The following is a 17,872-nucleotide window of genomic DNA, read 5'->3' as shown; positions in this document are numbered from 1 at the left end:
ACGTCAGCTTTGTTTGGTCAGTGTTTAGTTCTGTAAATAATGACTTATGCTTTTTCCAAGCAGAAAACACACACACACACTGTTTCATCCTCTGAATGTGTTGGTTTAAATATTGTACCATGCACCAGTGTTTCCCAACTCTTTCAAAACTATTATCTGTACTCTGTCATCCCCACTGTGAGAAGCAGCCTGTGGCTCAACAGAACCTGGTAAGGTTACTGTGTTGATTTGACCTCATCCTCATCCTCTCTGAGTCTCCTCTGCTTGTTTGCTCTCAGCTGTTCTGTTGAGGAGTCGCCCTGTGTTGAAATATTTTCCTTCAAAGGTGGAGCTGGAGTGCTCTGACAGAGCGGGCTGTGAAAGAGAAGGTGAAAAGTGAGACAGTGTTGACGGAGGAAAATGACACTGATTTGTGTGTGTGTGTGTGTGTGTGTGTGTGCGTGTGTGTGTGTGTTTGATTTGAACTGAAATAACAGAAACATGAAGTTGATGTAGTTTCCCTCTTAGTTGTGTTTTATTTGACAGTAAATGGAAAATTAAATAGTGTAGAGGAATGTGCAAAGAGGAGCCACAGGAAATTGTTGATAGATAGACACCCCCCCCCCCCCCCCCCCCACACACACACACACACACACACTTGTCTTTGTGTAAGTCTGTGTATGTAGTAGTCAACAATAGAGGGGAAACAGAGACTCTCAGTAAACATAGGGAGCTTTTTAAGTGTCCTCCTCCCTCCTGCTGTTCTGAGACTTGCTGGATTCTGACACTAACAGCATGTTGTTTTAAGAACTTCATCCTGTTGGACGTTATGAGGGTTTTGATTGATATTTAGCGCCTGTTAGAGACAAACCATCGTAGCCAGCTTTGATGGAACAGATGATGTGCACAGGAAGTTTGCTCGTCTGTCCACAGTCACAGAAACATTTGCAGGTTGTTTGCTTTCTCTCTTTTTGTCTGTCCATCTGTCAGTCCGTCTCATCGTGGATATGACAGGGCACAGCGATCCCCTCTTGACTGTCAGTGTCTCTGATTACCACACATTACATTAAGTGCAAAACAAACACACGAAAACATGATCAAATGTGACTCATACATATATTATTTCCATCTCTATGCAGGCACACACAGGCTCACAGTGGGATGTCAGCAACACTGGAAAAAACAACTAAAACTATACAACCTGTCAAAGTGGAAACATTCTTGGTTCTGTTCTGAATGAAAGATAGTTCAGTTATAAAAGAACTTCAGTGTGGATTGATGTTTTTAATGTATTGAAATGGTTTTAGCCTCAACCCATCAGATTTGTGAGCTCAGTTTTCACTCTGTAGTTAAAGCCTGATAACGTCCAGCGAACCAGTTCCGCCTGATCAGCTGTTGATGTTGGAGCAGTGAAATGTGGGAACTATTTAGCTGATAACATGGCTCTCAATTCACTGCCAGCTTATTGTAGCAAGAGGAACCATACTTACTGATCGTTGAAGCTTCTCTGGTTTGATAATCCACTGTTAGCAGCAGGGTAACAGCTAAGCGACCTGGAAACATTAGACCAAACTGGTTTGGTTTGGGTTGTTTGGGTTGTTTGGGTTGGCTGGTGTGTTTTGTTTGGGTTGGTTTGGTTTTGTTTTGTTTGGTTTGGTTTAGATTGATTTGGTTTTGGATGGGATGGGTTGGTTTGGTTTAAATTGGTTTGGTCTGGGTTGGTTTAGGTTTGGGTGGTTTGGTTTTGGGTGGTTTGTCTTATTAATCTTAACTCTCCAGGACAGACGCACATGTCCAATAAGTGTATTATGTTCACATTTGTGTTTTCCAGATGACAAACATCAGGTAAATGTTCGAAAATCTCACCAGCATGGATGTCGACAGATTACGAAATGTAACCTCAAGGAATAAAGGGATGAAACTAATTTAAAGTGAAACTCACAGTTTCTGGTTCAGTTCCTTGCCGTTTGGCAGCATTTTAGTACCATAGATATAATACATGCCTTCCATGCCGAACAGCTGAAATCAATCCTCTTTTTAGTACCAGAAATCAAAACACACAGCTTTTAATTAATACTTTAAACTTTATTTCACTGTAAGACGTGCGTGCAGCTCATTCATTCGCTCAACCCCTACGTGCCCCGCTCGCTCTCTCTCTGTCGCTTGCTCTCTCTCACTCACACACACACAAGCACAATGGCAATGGACCCGTCTGTCGATTGGCTAAAAACTACAACTCATAGCTGTTTATTTGCATATAAAGCAGGGAAGTGAGATCCGATCACTAGAGGTCAATCGAGAAGCATGTAAGGATGAATTATAAAGCCAGGTGTGAACTGATGTACTTAGAGCTGACCACTTGTGATCGGATCACTGAAGACGCATGTTAATACCAGGTCTGAACAGGTCCTATGTTAGTGCAGGTCAATCCTCCAGCTGCTCCAGCTGAATAAACCCTGGGATTTCAGCACATTAGCAGGTCCAGGACCCAGCGGATCCTCTTCTCAGCCTCAGGTTTCATGCCATATCCCTGCCGCGGGTCGACACATTGGGTGGGACAGGAGAAGTACTGAATGAACTCAGTGTTTGTTCATAAGTGCACTGGTGAATCCAGGTATAAGCCATTACCCTTTTATAACCTCACTCAGTGCTTGTGTTTTCAGCAAACCACCAACCACTAATGAACCACTCATCAAACAATGCTGTTCTTCAACTCTGTTATGTCCCTCTCATCATTTTAGCTTTATTGAGTTAACATATCACACTGATCATCATCTCTGCTTCTAATCATGCTACACACGTGCTACATGCTACAATGAAATGGCCCTTTAAATCACCCATAAAAGCAGTATGTATGAAGATGAAATGTGAGCAGTGATGTCCAGAGCGCACACTACATGCTGTTCTAACAGGAATGTGTGCATGTGTATATTTAATGGATGAAGCTGGATTGTGTGGAGCCAGGATCAACAACGTGCTGCAGAGAGCCTGGTTGAAAAGCCTGAAGAAGCTGAGTGTTTGACAAATGTCAGCCTGTGTTCAGACAGAAGCCACAGGGGAACTTCACCTTGTGTTATTCATACACACTGGACCAATTGATCCATTCGCCTTAAACAGCCAATGACTGGACAGATCTCAGTTGTAAGTTAGATGGCATTGAACATGCTGACTGTGTGTGTGTGTGTGTGTGTGTGGTTGTGTGTGTGTGTGTTTATACACGTCCTCATGTGTCTTTTGCGTTTACATGCAATCATGCTACATCAGTTTCCTAACTTGCTTGGCAGCTAACTGGCTGTTGGCAGCACACACTCAGAGATTTGGATCTGAACTGGAGGCTGGAGTTGGACTCTGAATCAAAGCTTCTGGTTCAGGAGTTAAAGGGAAACATTTCCTGACTCTTGTTATTCCGCGGTCTCACTTGTCAAACAGGTGTAATTAAAACCTAAAGACTGAAGTCGTTTCAAATTTGTGAAATATTTAAAGCTTATCAACCACAAATCAACACTCTTTTAGCACTTTGTGTTAATCTAGTCTGGTGTAAAGTAGGTACATTTCATTTGTTGCCGAGGAGTTTAGAGTGATCTGTGCAGAAGGAGGGGGGTGGGGGGCTTCAGGCCAGTGCTCAGGGGCAACAGTTAGGAATGTGTCTTTTCACTTTCCCAGTAGTGAGTGTGAGTAATCCAACCCGTGTATAAAGAGTGATGCAAAACCAGAGCAAAGCCAGGTAAATGAGACAAACAAAAGTTATTGTTTCTCTGATACCAGATCAGCATTAAAAAAAAACATCTGTTTTAGAGTTCACTTGTTTGCACTGCAATGTGTTCTGCGTTAAACTGCTGGCACAACATTTCATTGCCAATTTAGCCCTGGCATTGACTTCAGTTCTGTTTCTCAGTTACATGCTTTGTGAGTGTATCTTCCAAACCTTTAATATCCATACAACCATCAGGAGTTTGTTTTCTAAGGAAAATTTGTTTTTTTATACAAACATATATAAAACATAAAATGATATGTGGAGAAATATGTTGCTGAAAATGTCAGTGAAGATCTGGTTTTGTCTGTGAGCAGGAATTTATAATGCATCAGAACTGCTGTATTACTTATGCATTTTGTTTTGTACCCTTACTATAAAATGTTACATGTTTTTTAAATTCATTTTTAAAGGATAGTGAAGTAAAACAAATAAATCTGCATGGGTTTTATTGTGTATGTAACTGAGATAAAGAAGTAACTAGTAGCGTTATTATGAAATGATTGTGTAAAATGAACGGTTATGGAGGCACAGTGTATGTGTCAGTTTCAAGTAAATTACAATATTGTTCATCCCTAAAGCAACATGACTGAGCTGTTCAACTCCCATCCAGCCCCTGGGTTCACAAAGAGGAGAAGCACGCTGTCAGTGTTTTACACCTCTGATGTGGACTTCAAAGTCTGCAGTGGGGAGGACGTGGGCTTAGGTTCAAGATAACCATACCTGCATGGTCATCTGTTTGGACTCAAAATAAAGCACTGTGGGAACACAAGCAGGGGCGGTGTTGGAAGCATTTGCTTTACCTCCTGCCGGGAGATCAAATGAAAAAACAGTAGTGAGAGTCGGTCAGCGGGGCTGAGTACGAGGAGATCTGCTCCTGCAAACAGAAAAACAAAGAGAGGCATTACAGAGCGGCTTCATGGCTGTTTGTGTGTTCTCATGAATTACTGCTGTGCTGGTCTTCAGGGTCCCCAGTGAAAACATCTACCAGTCAAGTTTGATGCTAAACTCACAATTCTTCTAGAGTGGTAAGTAAACAGCTGTTAATGCTAATTTTGGCTATGTAGCAATAGCAAAAACTAGATAGCACACACATGCTGGTGATATTTAACCACTTAAAGGTAAGCTAACACACCGTGAGTGAGTTGAAAGCCCAGTTATCACAGTGTATCTCACTGATTTATTGGCCTCCCCTCTGAAACTTCTGCCTATAAATGCTGTTGTTGTGTTTACAGGACTGGAGAGCAGGGATATATCTTTCTCAGGGAATTCTCTGGGGACAGATGATCAGAGACTGGAGGGAGGAGAGAGATGGAGAGAAGTGATTAAAGAGAGAGAAAAGCAAACAGGAGCTCTGCTGATAAAAGCTTTTTGAACTGACCTTTTGTGTGTGTGTGTGTGTGTGTGTGTGTGTGTGTGGTGTGTGTGTGTGTGTGTGCGTGCGTGCGTGTGTGCGTGCACGTGCGCGTGTGTGCGTGTGTCAGTGTTGTCTCTCTCTTGGCTCAAAGCCAGGCCATAGTGGTAATTATGCATCATACATTTTTCAAAGATTGATAGAAAAAACTATTTGCTTACTGATTCCTTGGGTGACCTCTCCCTCAAAGTACATCCACACCAAACATGTCTTTATTCAACAAATTCTAAAGATCAGGGCCTGTATTCGCAAAGCATCTTTAAAGTATCTCCTAACTTGCTGATTTAGAAGAAACTCCTTAAAGACAATGGGCTTTTTTTGACTAAGAGTAATTCACAAAGCCACTAAAAGTAACTCCTACGTCTGGGAGAACTTAGAAGTAGTCGAGAGGACTCATTACTCATTAAGACCAAAGAATCTTAATCTTAAAGGGCTGATGTCATTCTAAATTGCAATGTTCTTCAAACCTTAAAAGATGCTGAATTACTTAAAAGATACAACTCAGTAATGAGGGAATAATGATAATTGTGGAGTGTGCGAGGGATGCGATAACATCTGTTACCAACTGAAAAAACACAATCAGTGCGGAAATGAAGTGTTTGGCAACGCTGCTATTTGGCAACAGAGAAAAGCTGATGTGTTCACCAAACAATAAATGCGCTCTGACCCGACATCATACGACAATTCATACGATTTCTTTTAGATGTTCAACAACTACAGAGAAATAAAGCAGCTTCATGGCCGGTCAACCAGGTGTGATCGGTGCCACAGATGGAACGCATGTAAAAATGATTGCATCACCAAAGGAGGAGGAGGTAATTGTAAACATAAAAACAAAATCACACCATCAACACACAGGTTGTATTCGATGCTGCCTATACAGTTGTAGACATTGTTGTACAGTGTCCGGGATCTACACAAGATTCATATGGATCTGAATGGGGGGTGACCTGAGGCAGCTGTTTGAAAGGATCATATTCCAGCTGGATGTTACCTGGTGGAAGACAGGGGAAATCTTCTCACACTTCAACCAAAAGCCGGGACCACAGTTACATTAGAAAAGGTGCAGCTACAACAGGCTGTGGCTACTAAACTGCCAGTTAGCTTTAGTTAGGTAGTTCATGACAGGAGAGCTTTTTTTTCACTCTAGAGAATTGAATGCAAGTTTTTACAACAAAATTAAATGTTCCCAGGTCGACACAAACCTGATCATATGGATGTATTTTGGAGAATGCACTACTTTTATAAACAGCACCTAATCTGTTACTATTTAATTTGTATTCGTTTATGTCTCACTGTTTTTTTATTATTACTGTGGGATGTTGCGTAGGTTTAGGGTTAGTGGTGTGTTTTCACCAGCACAGATGGTTTTTCATCAACCAATCGCTGTGCTTCCTGTAAACAAGCTTGTTCATGTAAATTGACATCAGCCATAGCAACGCAGTCACACTCTTAGCTCAGGAGTTTTCGCTCTCTCACAAGTTGGTCTCAGCAGCTTTGTGAAGAGAATTTAATAGAAAACTTTAGTTAGAAACTTTTAGTGCGATTTAGGAGAACTCTTAGTGGTAAGATAAAATGCTTTGTGAATACAGGCCCAGATGTGTCTTGTGTTGTTACTTCTGTCAGCCTGAAACAGTGAATAACTTATTTTGGATTGACTAGTTATCTGCATTGAGAATTAAACCTTCTCACCCCACAAGAACGAACTCCCTCCTTGAGGGTCTGGGAGGTCCAGGTTAGGAGACAGGGGCTTGTCACTGGTGGTCTGCCTCCTCCCTAGGGTCTGGACCATGACCTCTGTAAGGGGTATATTTATATTCTTCTTTTCTCGTTTTTTGTTCTTTCTATCTCTCAATAAGTCAAAATATAAATCTATGATAATACTAATACATCCCTGTTTGTCCAGAGTCATTTCTGAGGTTAACATGACCTTGACCTTTGACCTTTAGCCACCAAAATCTAACCAGTTCGTCCTTTAGTCCAAGTGAATGTTTGTACCAGATTTGAATAAAGTTCCTTCAAGGCGTTACTGATATTGCATTCACAAAGCCAAAATGATGTTTTGTGAGTTCACCCCACCTTTGACCCCCAAAATCTAATCACTTCATCTTTGAGTCCAACTGAATATTTGTGCCAAATTTTAAGAACTGATTCAATTTTGGTGGTCAAGGGTCAAGGTCATTGTGACCTCACAAAACACGGCTTTGGAAAATATCTCAAGGACTCCTCAAGTGAACCCTGTTCAAATTTGGCACAAATGTCCACTGGGACTCAGAAACACCTTGAAGGAATTTCTTCATAATTTGATACAAACATTCACTTGAACTCAAGGATGGATTAGTGATGGTAGGTAAAAGTGGCGGTGGCAAAATGGATACCCCAAACCCGAGGCCTGTACTACAAAGCATGTTCAACATGTCCAGCATAACTTTTAGTTATCTAGGTTAACTAACATTGGCCATCCTGGATAACTGGTACTATGAAGCTGGTTATCAACGGCAACATCGTCAGAACAATGAATCAAGTACTTAATATGATCTGAGAAGAAACGCTGATTACTTTAGATAGATAGATAGATAGATAGATAGATAGATAGATAGATAGATAGATACTTTATTTATCCCCTAGGGCAGCGGTTTTCAAAGTGTGAGGTGCGCCTCCCCAGGGGGGCGCCAGAGGACTTCAGGGGAGTCCCGAAAAGAAAGGAAAAAAAGTGTATCATCTGGTTAGCTAACTACAGCAAATGGATCGATTTTTAGTGCCTCAGGTGAAAGTGAGAGTGGGCACAGAGGCGAGCAGAAAACGGAGGAAGTATGACCCTGATTATTTAAGGTTTGGTTTTTCATGCATTGGTCCTGACGATGCTCCGCTGCCACAGTGTGTTATTTGCAAAGAGGTGCTAGCTAACGACAGTATGCGACCATGTAAACTCCGGCGCCACATTTTAACAACCAAGCCGCGGGAGTTTTTTGATAGGAGGCTTAATGAATTGCAGTCCCAGAAGAAAGCCATCCAGACATTTGGTACTGTAAATACCAGGGCAACCGAGGCATCATACCATACACATACACATACGATTAAAAGCAAGTACCGGTCACGGCTGCGGGTAAAAGACGATCTGCGTTTATTCCTTTCTACAGCGCATCAAAGACACAGACTCACTGTTCCCACTAAAATAAAGGTGAGCAAATGTGTTGCGTGCGGTGTTTCAGGTATGGTAGGATAACGACGGATGAGTGAAAATGTGTTTAAAAAAATCAGTTGAAAAGTTAAATTGTAAATTGTAATTTATTTTTTTTTAAGCAAGGCACATCCCAAGGAAAGGCGACTGCTCAAGATCTTCAGGGTCGGGATCAACAGGAAGCAAGATCAATATTTGCTGTGAGTTAAATTTACATTTACCAACATAAACATAAGGTGCTGCCTCTGTCCCTGCACAGTTTATGGTCCATGTTGTCGTGTTTTACGAGTATTTCATGTTGAAAGAATCAATCTAATACAAAACACAGTGTTCATTTCTTTGCAGTATCTCATCCACATCCACCTGACAGTTAGTCAGGAGTTATCTGCAGCTTTACTATTCCTCATCAGGCCAGTATACACAGCATATGTGTTTTTGTGTGAGCTGCCAGAGACGAGCACTCATCCTGAACACAGCTCCCTCTCATTCAGGCTCAGGTCCGGCCATGAATTATGCCATTAGATGTGTTTACTCCTGAGCCACTTCCCAGAACTTATCTAATTTATTCACTGACCCGCCACACTCAACCCTCATGCATGAAACCAGAGCTTTGAACAACACTATGTCTGTGTGTTTGGCTCTGACATGGAGACCCAAACAGATGTTAAGATATGTGTAAGCAAATATTACTAAGGTAAACAGAGCTCCCCATGCACAGCCAGCATTAGAGATCAGCTGCTGGTTGGTTGAAGATCAAAAGGAACCACTGCGCACTGTTATCATCACTGTGGCTTTAATAAGAGCACACAACATGTTTTACCTGTGGCTTCTTTTACATGAGGGTCACATGATCAATTATTATCACAATCTTTTTCTTGTGTCAGCATATTTTCAAAGGTAAACATTTATCAAAAAACCTGAAAATAATATTAAAACAAGATTCATTTATCACATCAATCAGTCAATCAGACTTTGTATAGCATTTTTCATACAGTGTAACACAAAGTGCTTTACAGCATCAGTAAAAAACATCCTCACCCCCTAACACACACACACACACACACACACAAACACACACACACACACACACACACACAAACGCACACACACACACACAAACGCACACACACACACACGCACACACACACACACACACACACACACACAAACACACACTAAATGCAACACAACAACAATAATTGACCAAGTAATAAATAAAAACAATAAAAACAATACAATAATAACAGGAACTGTGGAAACACAGAGAGCAAAGATAGAGAGAGAGAAAGATAAAATAATGAAATACTAACATAGAGGACATATATTACAGTTTTTTTCAACTGCTAACAAGCATTGGTCAATACTGAAGCCACTTTTTCAAAACATGCATCTTGGCCAAACAGTTACTCTCACCTCAAAAACTCACTCAAACCACCAAAACACTTTATACATGTGTAAATATAAGAGCTAGTTCAACCACAACACTGACAACACTTCTCATTCAGAGAGCATCCACTGTCACTCATACCACACTGACTTAAAAAAAACAAAGGGTACAGTATACAACTGCTTCAAATTGAAATATTGAAAATATTCTGCTGAGATTTTCTATATATTTCAATATGGTTCCTGCAGAAATGCATGAGATTTGCCACCATTCTGTTTTGCATGTGTTTTTAACAGTTTTGAAAACAGTATGTTAGCATTTGAAACGTGTTGTAAATATATAGTGTTTTGATAGTTGTGGAGAATGAATGAGAGAAGAGATCATGGATTTTGGAAAATGTGGTCATTGAATGCATTTTGTGTGAAAGCAATGAAAAATTAGTCACAGTTCGGTCCACATAAAGGTCTCTTTTCAACTCTTTCACTGACTGAAGCGTTTTGACAATGTGACTTCAGTTTTGACAGATGCATGTTAACAATAATAATAAAATGCTAAAAGAGAGGAGATGTTAGGAAAAAATAAAAAACAGAATAACCAGAAATAAAAGTAGGGTATTAAAAGGAAAACAATCCAGAAAGTAATCAAATAATAAAAGGACAGTAAAACAGCTTAAAATATATAAATGAATAGAAAGATAAATAAATAAAATTCAATTAAAAGCCAGACTAAATAGGTAGGTCTTGAATTTGCTTTTAAAAATGGACATGCCTAATTAATATTACACAGAATTACAAGAATGACAAAATTTTACATAATTTTAACATTTAAAAAAATGAATACGATATACAACTGACTGCATAGGAAGAGCTATATTTCTTTAGAAAATAAAGTTACTTGCATATTTATTCATTTGAATACCCATACAATGGTCTTTAGCATCGACTATTTCTACATTCATCAGAAGAACAGGGACCACACTGTCCATGCTTTAGAGTGTGTTCACACACAGAGTTTGTTTGCTCATGGTCTATAAAATAATAATTCATGAACAGAATTGTAGCATACGCAGTCTTTGGTGAAGGTGCACAAGGAGGGTTAACTGTGCATTGATAGTAGTAAGGCCAAGCTGAGGTCAGTTTACAGATGTTGTCAGTCTTACAGTATGTGCTATAGACTGCCTCTACTCCAGATGTCTGGCCAACCCTCTCCCCAGGTTCATTCTTACATCATGAGTCTCCAGTGTGAATAATGTACTTCATGCATGAAAGGCTCTGTGGCCAAGGTAAGGGGAGGGGAATGTGACTTTGTTTGTCTTGTGCTTCAAGTGACTATTGATTTTTTTCAATATTCTGATAAGTTTCCCAACCTTAACCAGGTCATCAGCTGCTACAGGCAGATGGGGAAAACGAATGAAACAAACAAACACAGTCACAATCAACAGTTGTCTTTGCAGATGTGTCATGATCTGCCACTTTTTGTTACTTCTGTTTTATTTTGAAATTACTTTACTTAACTCAGCAGAAATAACTTAATTTACTTAATAACTAACCCTATGCTCCTGTATTGTGAATGGAAAAGAGACCTTTAAACACCCAGTCAGTTAGCCTTTAGCTTCAGGCCTGCTAGCTGCTAGCATGCTAGCCTTGAGCCAGCAGCTTCCTGTTGATCCCGACCCTGAAGATCTTGAGCAGTCCCCTTTCCTTGGGATGTGCCTTGCTTTAAAGGGGTCAGGGTCAGACAAAGGACTTAAGCAGTAAAATAAAACTCACAGACCAAAAGGGCCTTCTCCTTCAAAAGTATTGTGGTGAGCTTGTGCAGTAGAATGTCAGCTGGGACAGAGTTTTGATAATCAACAACCCCAGCATCTCTCACACTGCACGGCAGCAGGTGGTGCTATTTATGTGGTATCAAAATTGTCACACATACATATGAACACTGGCTGGATGTCATCAAACACACCACAAGTCTCAGTCATGGTGACTACATCACTCGTAAAACTACACACTTCACATAAATGTCTTAACACTTAACACTTGTCTGTTGTGTTTGTTGTGTTGGATTAATTGACCTGGTCTTAATTAATCCACTGGTCCATGATATTGTCTCTTGTTCATGTTTGATATTTAAAGGTAAACCATGTTGTTTCCATGTTTGATCGGTAAACATTTCTTTCAAAATGTAACATGTAAAGAAAGCGTAGAGAAGAGTGCTGAAAATGTCTCAGCCCTCAAAACCAGATCAAAAGCAGAAGTCAGCAGACAGGTGTCTGTCTTTGTAATGTTGATGCTCAATTTTGATTTTTAAGTTGCAAATAACTAAAATAATTCTAGTGAGTTAGTGAGTCTGTCTCTATTTGCTGTCTGAATTGTCCGTCTGCTTGTTTTGACGACTTCTTAAATAATAGAAAATCCAATTAAATAAAATTTAAAGAAATGAAGATTCAATAAATCCAATTCTGACATTGTTCTTGTGAGCTAAGAATGACAATGAAAACAACAAAAGTGCTTTTCATTTTCTCTAGAAGGTGACTTCATTACTAATTCATGATTGATGTAGCCTGCATGGTCATTTTAATGTCTGAGCGACACTGGCCATCTGGCTTTCTGCATGACAGCTCTTGAAATGTAAAGCTTAAGACCCTGTGGGCCAGGCGTGGTGAAGCAATTACTAATTTATAAGTGACTCAGCTGGGGGGGGGGGGCAACATGGCCAAACACATGTAGACCACATTCGATCCACACAGTGTGTGCGGGGAGGAAGGGCTACGTGGGACAGATGTGTGTACAGTCCACAGAGGGAGGATCAAGAACATCAGCTGCCAGATGGGGAGGTCTGTACCTCAGCTTCTATTGTATCAGTCTAAAGAAAGCTGTGTGGGTCTGCTGAGAGGACACACAGGTATGTGTTTTAACATGAACACATGTAGGTCTTAGTTTTTAGGGCTGAAAATGCAGAGAACTATTATCCTGCATTAATTAATTAATGAGCTGCAGAATATGCTTTATAAACAGTAATAAACTTATTAAGGCAACTATGTGAGCAAACAGTTGCCTGTTTCCACATCCAGCAGTTAGAGAGCAACATGATGACTCGTGGTGTTTGGTCGCCTGATGAATCTCAGTCCAGTGTTTCCTCTCTTGTAGCTCTGTGTTTGGTCTCCACCAGCTCCTGAGAGAAACATCTGACGGTTTAGCTGCTAAACGCTCCATGTTGTCTACAAACAGCTGTGTACTGCTGCATATGGAATCAAGGCTGGTAAGAATAGTGTGACTGAACCATACAGTAATGAAGTGGGACGGAAAAACAACACAGAGCGGGAAGATATCTGTGTCTATGAACGCTAAAACTAAGCCAAGAAAAGAAAGTGATATAACACAACTTAAAGCAACATAACATAACATAACATAACATGGGTCATGTTTGGTTTGGTTTTGTATTGTTGGTGAACAGTCATACGGGGATGCTCCTCACAGTGTTCCTGCTCCTGACCGCGTCCCGTATTCATTCAATACAGGAAGAAGCTTTTTATTTTCAAATACGGGACGATCCCGTATTATACGTGACGCGTGACCCGAGCCACTCCAGCTGTTGTGGTCCTTTATGTTTTGAAGTCCTGTTTCAGTTTCCTTACTTCCTCCCGGACCCGTTTCACGCTGTGGAAAATATGTCTGCTCACTTGGTGCTCGTTCACTGCAGACTTTTAAACAGGCGGGTGAAATAAAATGCAGCGAGTACTCGACCAGTCAGAAATGTTCAGCACTGCAGACCACACCCCCCAAAGTTCCTGAACCTTTGGAAAGTACTACCCCCCCCGACCAGGGACTTTTTTGGGGGTCGCTCAATTACCCAGGAACTAAATTTAGACCCTGGTTCCTGCGGTGGAAACGCGCAAAAGGTTCCTGGTTCCTGGGGAAAGTTCCTATGGTGGAAATGCAGCTATTGTCTGGTAACTGTATCCAAGTCCAAGCACAACTTTCAAAGCCATGAAAAATAGCCTATCCAATACGTCTGTCTTTCAAACTTTTCAATGCTGGTTCCTGCGTTGGTCTCTAAAAAGCGTATGCGGCATAACAGGCCTACTGGTGTCAAACAATTGCTAAATTAATCCAAAAGATTGTGATTATGATACGAAAACAAAACAAATTCCAGAGCGCTTGAACTGCTTGGTTACACTGCATATACTATATTTATATAACATTAATTCTATTCATGTACAGTAATATACAAATGCGTACTATAAATAGTGCAATAGACCTATTGCATTTTTACCAGTTAACTAATCAAATACAACTATTTTACTGCAGTATATTACTATACATTGTGTTATACAGTATATACCATTATATCTGTCACTATCCCATGGTGCTCAGGAATATCAGCACTGTTGGTTCAAATCTGCACAAATTCTTTGTACAGACATGAAAATAATGCACATAAAAACACATGATGACATTTTAAAGATGACATTTTACTCAGATAATTAGATGGGAATTTGAAATGCACATCAATAATAAATAATACATATCTAAAATACCTGATGTATCATATGTGATACACAGATTTTCAACATATTACCAAAAAATAATTATAGGTTAAATGATTTGTCTTAAATGATTAATAAAAAATAATATTTTACATATATATTTTTCTTATCATAATTTTCTCAAAATTAGCAAAATTAGTCGCCACAACCGGGGAGCATCCATCTTAAATTTGGTAGATCAGGGGCCGTACTTGGGGCATTGCACAGGGCAGTTAACATGTGCCTGATTGATTACAGATTTTCCTGGTGTTGTAGAGATCTCACACACTAGTGGATCAAATGTCATTTGTTGTCTTTTTTCACTTTTCCTAGAGTTTAGAACCTTTCACATCAGCTCTCCTCAGCCACAGCTCCTGTCTTCAAGAAAATTCAAGAAAATGCTGTGAAGTTTGCTCCAATGAACCTGGCTGATTAGACTAATGAAAAAATTCATCTTTCCTAATGGCCGCTCTTGAACAGTAGAAGCTGATTGGAAAGCACAGCAACATTAGACAAAAGCAGAGGTTAAAAATAAAAAATGACGAAAAGGTGACTTTTTGAAAAAGTGCGTCGACTCTAAAACTCTTGCAGAACATTTCAGTTTCTCAAATTTTCCAGTTCTTGAATGTTTAAATTCCTCAAATGTCCAGATGTACCCGGGAATCATTAGGGGAAGCTGACCTCCCTCTGCTCTCAGACAACTTGTGTTTACCCTCCATTGTGTTCCTGCACTGACAACTGACGTCTCCACAGCTGGACCTCGTCCACGGAAGGTTAGCTTATTGTCCTGTGGACTATTGACTTCATAAAACCTTGTTTTCTCTAGAGGTTATCAGTGAGGCCACACATTCACCCAGTCTGTCAGCTCACTCTATCACACACACACACACAGTTACCTGGCTGTAGAGAGACAGCAGACTTTGTCTCTTGCTTTGAAGCTGCGACCACTTAGTCCAGACTGAATTACACTGAGATCCGCACTGAGAGTCTATGAGCATGCACACACACACTCACAGAGAGTGCCTTTGCTGTTTACTCTCATTATCTTTGCTGAGTTCCTGTGTTTGTGCAGCTTTTATGCCGGTCAAGTGTCATTGGAGTACAACATGCCTGAATAGAAAACCAAGGCTTTGCAAAGCGAGGTTGTAATGTTCTGTCAGAGAGTAAAGTCTGGTTGTTGAAGTCAACTAAGAACTGTTTGCCATCTGAGGCATATTAAGGTGACGTAGGGAGAACACAGGGGAGAAGTGTTAGTTTTTGCAGAAATAGGTCAGTCATGCCTTCGCCTGTGGTGACTGAGTTTACATGTGCTTGTAAAGCGACTGATCAAAGATGCCTGGAAATGAAGCTACCAGCAAACTCCACGGCTCTCATCTTTCTTTTGTTACTTGCATGTGATTCATCCACCAAAATAACTGCACAGAGTGAATCAAAAGGCAGGTGTTTGGACTGAGAGTTGCACGCTGTCGATCGTGGCCCTGAAAAAGAAAGTACATCCGACTTTTATGTCCAAAACAGGCTGAGAGGGGCTAAAGGAGGAGAAGGGCTTCACTTTACATATCCTGCCAAAAAAGGTTAGACATCTAAAAATACTTGTTAAATCAGAGCAGAAGGTGTTTTCTTGCTGCGGTCATTTTCCTTTCCTGTTGCATCTATGGTTTAAAACGATGCAGTGGTGTTCACACCCTTCAGGGGAACGCTTGGAGGGGTATAAGTTGGTTGGTTTGAGTAACCATAGCTGGTGTTGAGCATTATATGGCTTCCCTTTGCACTTGGAGGCCTTCACACAGGAAATTGCAACTCTAATTATAATATAGCCCAAGTGACGGAGGGGAATCCACAAAAAGACAATGACGTTGTTATATTAAAGATATTTCTTCAGTTTTTAAGAGTAAAGGAGTATGATTGAAGATGATCGTATATTCGTGCCTAAGTGTTGATCTGGATGTTGGTGTGAGTCAGAGACCCCAAGCTGTGAGGCGGTGGTGGGAGGGGGAGTAGAAGATCATCTCTCCTCAATGACCCGATGGTGTCAGTCACAGCGTCACCGCTCCGCCTATAAATAGATGGTTCCTGTCTGTGTGAATGAAAAAGAGACCATCGTGAAAATGTGTGTTTAAGGCCAAGGGTCTAATACATGAGACTACCTACGACTCCATTGATGGCTGCTCTCTCTAGTCATTATGCCAACTTATCATATTTTATTGAATTTTAGTGAATTTTTTTGTTGCAGTGCATTTACTTTGAAAAGTTCCACATAGTGTAGCATCCACATATATACAGCAAATTAAACATGTTGAGCAGTATAAAACAACGTACAACACTATGGCAGCATGGGCCTCGTTATTACAGCATGTTTTTATCAGTGTGTATCAATGTGTATTTATCATGTTTTCTTCTTGTGCAGACTCAAACCAACACTGATTGTCTCCTACTAACGAGTACTGTGTATGAGCTCTGATATATCTTATTCCACTATATCCAAAAACTATTAAAACACATCAGTGACATGTTCCTTCAACAGCATGAACAAACACACTGTAGTTTATTTTGACTCAGTCTCACACACACTATCTTGCTGCCTGAAACACTCACTATAACACCAAATGTCGTTCAATCCGCTGCTGAAAATAGACCCCAACAAATAAACTATTTCCTCCTGCTTGATTATTGTTTGATTAAAACTACAGTGAGCTGCTGAACACGACTAATATCCTGTGTACACAGACGGATACAGACTCGAGCAGCTCGCTTAGTGAGCGCAGCTGTGTGTCAGAGGAAAGACAGCACACATCACTGAAGTTGTAATAAACATCACAATCCTCTACACTGAAGTTACAACAACAGCACACTCTGATGAACAAGTTCATCTGTTGATCCAAGACACACCGAGCAAGAGAGAGAGAGGCCAGCACTAACTGGCTGCTAAGCTAACTAGCATCTGAACAGCAGGTTAACGACTGCTGAATCAGTGAAAGTCACTAAAAGGAGCTGAGAGCTCTGAGTGCTGGAGAAGAACTAGTGTAAGTTTAAATGTACAGCAGGTAGTTAGACACTGTGATGAAGAAAACAGCAACATTAACTGTGCTCAGACAGAGCAGCAATAATCTCTACCAGTAACAGAAACTGACTGGAGATGAGACGCCACACTGACGTCAGCACGTCAACACGTGAATGTCACTAACTGTTGTTAATAAAAAGACATTTTACCACAGCAGAAGTAAAATTATTGTGTAAAAATGTTCTCTGATAAAAGTACAATGATAAAAGTACAATGTAAGAGAGAGATTATTATTATTATTATTTGATGATAATAATAATATATGATAAAACTATTACACAGCATGTTTTGGCTGCCTGGTGTATCAGTTTCTAGATGAATCAGGCGCTTTGCAGTCTGTGAACTGATAATTACTAGTATACACTCAGTTGGCAATTCATTAGGAACATGTAACTAAAACTTATGTAGTCTAATACAACAGTCCGGCAGTAAATCCTCCTGCATGAAGGTTATAATGATTTTATTAAGATTGTTTCAGATGGTTGTTGATTCAACTGTATGATCATTTTGGAGGATATATATATTGCATTATACAGAGGTGTTTCTGTTATTTAGCCTACACCTTTATTGATATAAT

This window comes from Seriola aureovittata, chromosome 13, assembly GCF_021018895.1.
Source record: "Seriola aureovittata isolate HTS-2021-v1 ecotype China chromosome 13, ASM2101889v1, whole genome shotgun sequence".
NCBI lineage: Eukaryota > Metazoa > Chordata > Actinopteri > Carangiformes > Carangidae > Seriola > Seriola aureovittata.
Note: the sequence above shows the minus strand (reverse complement) of the source record.